Genomic DNA, 6,797 nt, shown 5'->3' on the forward strand with positions numbered 1-6,797 from the left:
TTTGTTTTGTTTTGTTTGGTTTTTGGTTTTTTCAAGACAGGGTTTCTCTGTGTAGCCCTGGCTGTCCTGGAACTCACTCTGTAGACCAGGCTGGCCTCGAACTCAGAAATCCGCCTGCCTCTGCCTCCCAAGTGCTGGGATTAAAGGCGTGCGCCACTACCACCCAGCTTGGGGAACATTCTTAAGGAGCACTCTGCCCATATATACTTTAGTACTAGTGGGAGTCCAGGGAGCACTCACCTCAGTCCCTGCCGGCTACTGGTGGTTTCTGGCATCAGAAGGAGCTGTTCCCCAGCCTCATTCTCCTGCCCCTGCTAGATCAGACCAGTGCATTACCCAAGCAGGAACATGTTCCCTCTTCTAAACTTGTGCACCCAAGACCACAGTGTCTGGTGTCTAACAGTTCCTACCCCATCTCAATCCTTCAGTCCTCCAAGTTTCATGTAATAGCATCACCACCCAGAGCCCCACCCCACACCCACTCACTTTGTCAATGGGGAGTCTACCTGTCTGTATCTGCAGCCCTGTCAACCTTTGGGAGAACAGCTTATCCCCCATTCTGTTGCCAGGGCAACCTGGTGACCCTCCTCTCCAACCTCCAGCCCAGGCCCCAGGTGTCTGCTCTTGGAACAACAGCCTTCTAGACACCTCTGTTCACACTGAATCTCCTCTGACCCCTCTTCACTCCCCCAAGGTGTGAGACTTCCAAGTGGCTTTTGAATGGAGCAGCAAGAGGCATGGGCAAAGCAAAAGCATCCCCTCGTCTGTCAAACTGCATGGCATGGGGCAGCAGAGATGGCTCGGTGGTTATGAACATTAACAGCTTTCCCAACTGAGCCAGATTAAATTTCCAGCTCATACGTGGGTCATTATAGTCTGTAACTTCAGTCCCAAGGAATCTGGCGCCCTCTTCTGGCCTCTGTGGGTAGTGCACACACATGGTGCACAGACATACATGTAGGTGAAACACCCATACATGTAAAATAAATAATTCTTAAGTCTCCCACAGAGCTAGGAAGATGGTTCCATGCTTAAAGCACCAAGCATGCAAACATAAGGACCAGAGGTCAGATCCCAAGAGCCCATGTCCATTCTGAGCAGGCAATCCCAGCGTCAGAAGGCAGGGGTCTCCAGAGCAGGCTGGCTATAGCCAAACCAGTGATACCGGCTTGACTGAGAGATGGTACCTCAGTGGACAAGGTGGAAGCGAGCTGGAGAATGACTGCCAACACCTCATGGCTTTTCCCGGGCATGTGTACCTTTACCACACACACACGCGCACACACACACACACACATACTTGCAAAGACACATCCACATGCACACCACACACATGCATATGAAAAATAGAAACAGAAAATTAAAAAAATAAACAACTCTGTTTCCCGAGTGCTGGGATTAAAGGGATACATCATCATCATGTCAAGCGAGATTTAATTATTTTTTATTTATTTTATTTATTATTTAATTTTTTATGCGTATGCCTGTATTGCCCACATGTATGTGTAGCGTGTGCATGTATGGTTGAGGTAGGCCAGAAAGGGGCGCTGGATCCCCCAATAAACTAGAGTTTTAGCTGATGGCGAGCCACTATGTGGGAACTGAACCACATCTTCCCTGAAGGAGGAGTCAGTGCCTTTAACTTATAAGCCATTTCTCCAGATCCCTTGTTTTTGTTTTTTGGGTGTGTGTGTGTGTGTGTGTGTGTGTGCATGTGTGTTCACATGAGTGTAGTTTTTCCATGGAGGCCAGAAGAGGGTGCTGGGTCTCTTGGAGCTGGGGTTACAGGTGGATGGGCAGGCACTTTACCAACTGAGCAGCATACCAAAACTTTGAGCTAGGCGCTTTCTGTATTTTGATAACAAATATATCCTGATGCGGGGGACAGAGGTTGATACAGAGATTCCAGCCAGCAAGCAGAACATCTCAGGAGCCAGGTGGGACCAGTGTCAGGGAGGGTCAAGCTGTATTCTGTATTTCAGGTTTTAATTATTATGTACGTGTGTGTGTGTGTGTGTGTAGGGGTATGTCTGTCTGTATGTGGGCACATGCCTGCCACAGAATTTGTGTGGAGAGCTGGGCAGTGGTGGCGCACGCCTTCAATCTCAGCACTGCAGAGGCAGAGGCAGATGGATCTCAGAGAGTTCAAGGCCAGCCTGGTCTACAGAGTGAGTCCTAGGACAGCCAGGGATACACAGAGAAACTCTGTCTCCAAAACAAAACAAAAAGAAGGTGTGTGTGGGCCGGACAAAGACAGAGTTCTCCTTCTTCCACTCTGTGGGTCCTGAGGATCAAACTCGGGATACCATGCTTGGCAGCATTAGCCTTCACCTGCTAAGCCATCTTACTAGCTCCCCCCCCCCCCCCGCCCGGCTGCATTTCATTCATTCCTTCATTCCTTCATTCATTCATCTGTTTATTTTTATGACAGGACTTCACTATTTAGCCTTGGCTGGCCCAGAACTCACTTTGTAGACCAGGTTGCCCTTGAACTCACAAGAGATCCACCTGCTTCTGCCTCTGGCATGCTGGGGTTAAAGGCCTGCACCATCCCACTGTATGCAAGCTCTGGACCTGCAGTGCCAGAGTGGAGTGGCCAGGAGAAAGGGTAGGGGTCGGAAGGAGCAGAGGGACACAGGGTGGGAGCCTTGAGCCTCACTTCTTGGATCTCTAGCTCCCAGCCTGGTAGAATGCCATCCAGATGTACCTGGCTGGCCAGGACCCAGCCTTCCCTGATAGGGAGAGGACCCTCCCCCTGAAATGGCAGAGCCTCTGAGTGTGTCACCACATGTACTGCCAGCTCGCTTGCTGCCACCAGAGCCTCGCTGGAAAGTCGCCTGCAAATTGAAAGAGATTTCTTTCCAGCAGACAGCACTCTGGCAGATTGAGGCTTTATCTTGCCCATGCAGAGGGAGCGAGCCCTGTTCATTTCGTTTTTCCTACAATTAAAAACACCCAACGCTCTAAATCACAAACTGGAGAACAGGTGGGGCCTTCGGGGTTTTCTCCGCAGCTTGATAAAGAGGTGCTGGTTGCCAGAGCAACAGAGCAAGGCGCATTCTGGGAAGAGGGGCCCTAGATTTCTTGTGTGTTCTGTCTGCTCTGGAGGAAAACAACTTCCCCGGGCCTTGTTCTATCCAGTGGTTGTTGCTCACTGTATTTGGGGTCCAAGAGAAGAGCTTAAGTATGGGAAGACAGTGAAGCCCCTCCTAGTCTTAAGAGTTTTCTCCGGGCTGGAGAGACGGCTCAGAGGCTAAGAGCACTGACTGCTCTTCCAGAGGTCCTGAGTTCAATTCCCAGCAACCACATGGTGGCTCACAACCATCTGTAATGGGATCCGATGCCCTCTTCTGGTGTGTCTGAAGACAGCCACAGTGTACTCATATACATAAAGTAAATAAGTTTTTTAAAAAAGAAAAACCTAAATAAACAAATAAATATTAAGAGGGAGGAAGAAGAAGAAGAAAGAAAGGAAAGGAAAAGGAAAGAAGAGAAGAAAAGAGAAAAGAAAAGAAAACTGTATCTGACACCCTTTAACATGGCTCCTGAATCTCCTTTCATGGCGAGCTGACCCCGGAAGGCCAGAGGCTCGGCTGTCTTCCCGTCATGAAGGCATGGAAGGGAAGGATGCTTGCCTTCATTGCCATTACTAATATTTCAGCAAGTTAAACATTTTTTTTTTGAAGTGTACCCCCAAAGCCACATGTGGCAAGTCCTCCAGCATCACATCCCCGAGTGTCTGGGTGGCCCAGTCCATCTTAGTGAAGTGCAAGGACACCTCTTCAGAAGACACTGACTCCTGAGGCCCAGCTGCGAAGCCGTCTCTACAATCAAATCGTGTGTTCCTGTTGTAGATGAAGGCAAAAATTTCAGAAATGAGGGCTCGTCAGAACAGGGCTAGCTGTTCACAAGTGGAGGGCGAGGACACCACACTGTGACCCCACCCACCACTCAAGTATTTACTGGATCTCTCTCTCTCTCTCTCTCTCTCTCTCTCTCTCTGTCTCTGAGATAGGGTCTCTCTACATAACCCTGGCTGTTCTGGCACTTACTTGCTCTGTAGATCAGGCTAGCCCCAATCTTAGAGATCCACTGGCTTGGCCTGTGCCATCATGTCCAGCCCCTTGCATTTGTTTTGAGGTAGACTCAGTTTCTCCTATCTCCTGCTCAGCATATATGAACCCCTTCATTCCCCTATCTCTGTGTCTCATCTTGGTGTAGGGGTGCTGAGATTATAGAAGCACACCCCCAAATCTAAGATTTTTCCCTGGAAGGAACGCAAGTCATTGGGCTTGCACCGGAAGCAGTTTTACCCACTGATCCAGCTCATCTCCCTGGCCTGTCTCAGCTTCTGGAGCTGGTATTATGGCTGTGCACCACTCTGGCTGGCTTCTTTATTATTTATGTATGACTTGAGTCTATCCGGGGGGGTCTGTTAGTCAGTCTGTTAACTACCATCGATTGCCTCAGGCAGCTGCAACAGAAAACACCTGGCTGTAAATAGTTTTGACAAATGGGTCTGGGGAGAAGTTTGTAACGCAGGGAGATCTTGAGTTTATTCAGAAAAAGGTGTCTTTCAGGGACTTAGCAAGCATGTCCTGTCGTGTCTGGTTTGGAGAATGAGGTATTAGAGGCCCTGAGCTGTCAATTCCTTCGAGAGCCAGGAATGTGGGCTTCATTGAGCTGGAGAGAAAGGGACAGAACAGGACGAAGGGAAAACGCCGTGAAGCTTACTGTGCTTGCCAAGATCTGGCTGCTCCCCAGCCCCCCTTAAATATTCAGTGTACGGCCAACCTCTGGACCAGTGCCAGGATTCTGTAAAAGTTGCTTTTAAGAAATCTTGGCAGTTTTTCTGTGACGTTTACAGAGGTGTGAATTTTTTCTAACTGATGGTTTTTATTTATTTTGCAAAGGTTGGACAGACAGGGTCTGATGTAGCCCAGGCTGACCTCAAATTGGAAATGTAGCTGAGGATGATCCTAAGTTTCTGATCCTCCTGGCCCCACCTTTTGAGTGATAGGATTACAGATAGGAAGCACCTAGTCTAGTTCTTTTTGTTGCTGTTTTGTTTTGTTTGTTTGTTTCTAGACTGGATTTCTATATGTAGCCCTGGCTATCCTGGAGCGATCTCTGTAGACCAGGCTGCTCTCTAATTCACAGCAGAGCCCTGGCTGTCCTGGTCTCGCTTTGAAGACCAGGCTGGCCTCGAACTCAGACAGATCCACCTGCTTCTGCCTCCTGAGTGCTGGGATTAAAGGCTTTTGACAGGACTTCACACTAAATCCTGAGATGGCCTTGAATTTATATCATGGCGAGTGTGTGGGGTTCCCTGGACAACTCTCTCTCCATGTGGGTCCCAGGGATTGAACTCAGGCCGGCAGCACTGGTGGCAAAGTGTCTTTACTCTGAGTCATCTCAACGGCCGGGGGAATAACTTTTAAGACTTACAGTTCTTCACTGAGCCCACACCAGCCCTGAAAGATTCTCCGTCTGCCATGTTCTTTCTTTGTATCCACTCTCTCCTCGGTCGTACTTGGTAGCTGAATGGACCTGTGATAATTTATTTAACTTATCCCCTGTGATTAGACATTTAGAATACTTTCAGACTTTGGCAATTACATGTAATGTTGGTAGTGAACATTATATATCTGTCACTTTGTGCCTGTGCACTGAGCTGTAAAATAATTCCCCAAGGTGGAACAGCTCAAACACACACGAGTTCACAGTCTCATCGGCTGCAGCCCCCGTGTCCTCCACACAACTTAGCAGAGCCAACTGACATTCCCACCCCAGGACACAGGAGCCCCTCCCCCTCATAGTCTTCCCAATAGAAGGCCTTCTCTTTTGTGTTTTGAGGAATGTGTGTGTGTGTTCGTATATGGGCATGTGAGTGAACATGTCTGTATGCATTAGAGGCCAGAAGTTGACATCTGGAATTTTTTGTTTTTGTTGTTTTTGGTTTTTTGCCTGCATGTATGTCTGGACCATATGCATGTCTGGGGCCCCTGAGGTCAGAAGAAGGTATCGGATACCCTGAGACTACTCACAGATGGTTATGAGCCACCTTGTAAGTGCTGGGAATCTAACCCGGGTCCTCTACAAGAGCAGCCAGTGCTCTTAACCACAGAACCACTGGGTCGTCGCACCAGCCCTATTTTTGGTGACAAAATGTCATGATATAGCCCTGGGTAGTCTGGGGCTTTCTGTGTTGATAAAATGGGCCTTAAACTCACAAAGATCCACCAATCTTGGCTTCCTGAGTGCTGGGATTTAAGGTATAGACTGCCCTGTTTAGTGTCCGATCTGTTCGGGGGTTTGTTTTTGTTGTTGTTTTGGTTTGGGTTTCTTACATGAGTACACTGTCTCTGTCTTCAGACACCAGAAGAGGGCATACGGAGCTGGCCAAATAAGGGAACAGACCTGGGTGCCTAGCTTTAAGAGTCTAATAGTTTAGCAAGGGTGAGACCAATGCTATGTTTGCTATGCTTGCTATGCTTGAACCTGTCCTTCACTCTGGCTGGGGTGGAGAGATGGCTCAGTGGTTAAGAACACATACAGCAAGCATATGGTTTCTTTTATAGTGCAGTTTTATAAAAATCTAAATTAATTTAGCAGATCTCTTATATTAAGTAGTATATCTTGATCTCTAACTTTTTGGTTCTTTATGTTTAGTTTGTATGAATATTAATTATTTGGGCTAATACATCTGGGCCCTGTTCAAGGTCACAGAAATGACAAATGTGTATGTAGCTGAGGCCAATGGAGCTGCTGAGGAGCAGGGACTGAGAAGTGTCTAA

The sequence above is a fragment of the Arvicanthis niloticus genome, chromosome 24 (assembly GCF_011762505.2).
Source record: "Arvicanthis niloticus isolate mArvNil1 chromosome 24, mArvNil1.pat.X, whole genome shotgun sequence".
Classification (NCBI taxonomy): Eukaryota; Metazoa; Chordata; class Mammalia; order Rodentia; family Muridae; genus Arvicanthis; species Arvicanthis niloticus.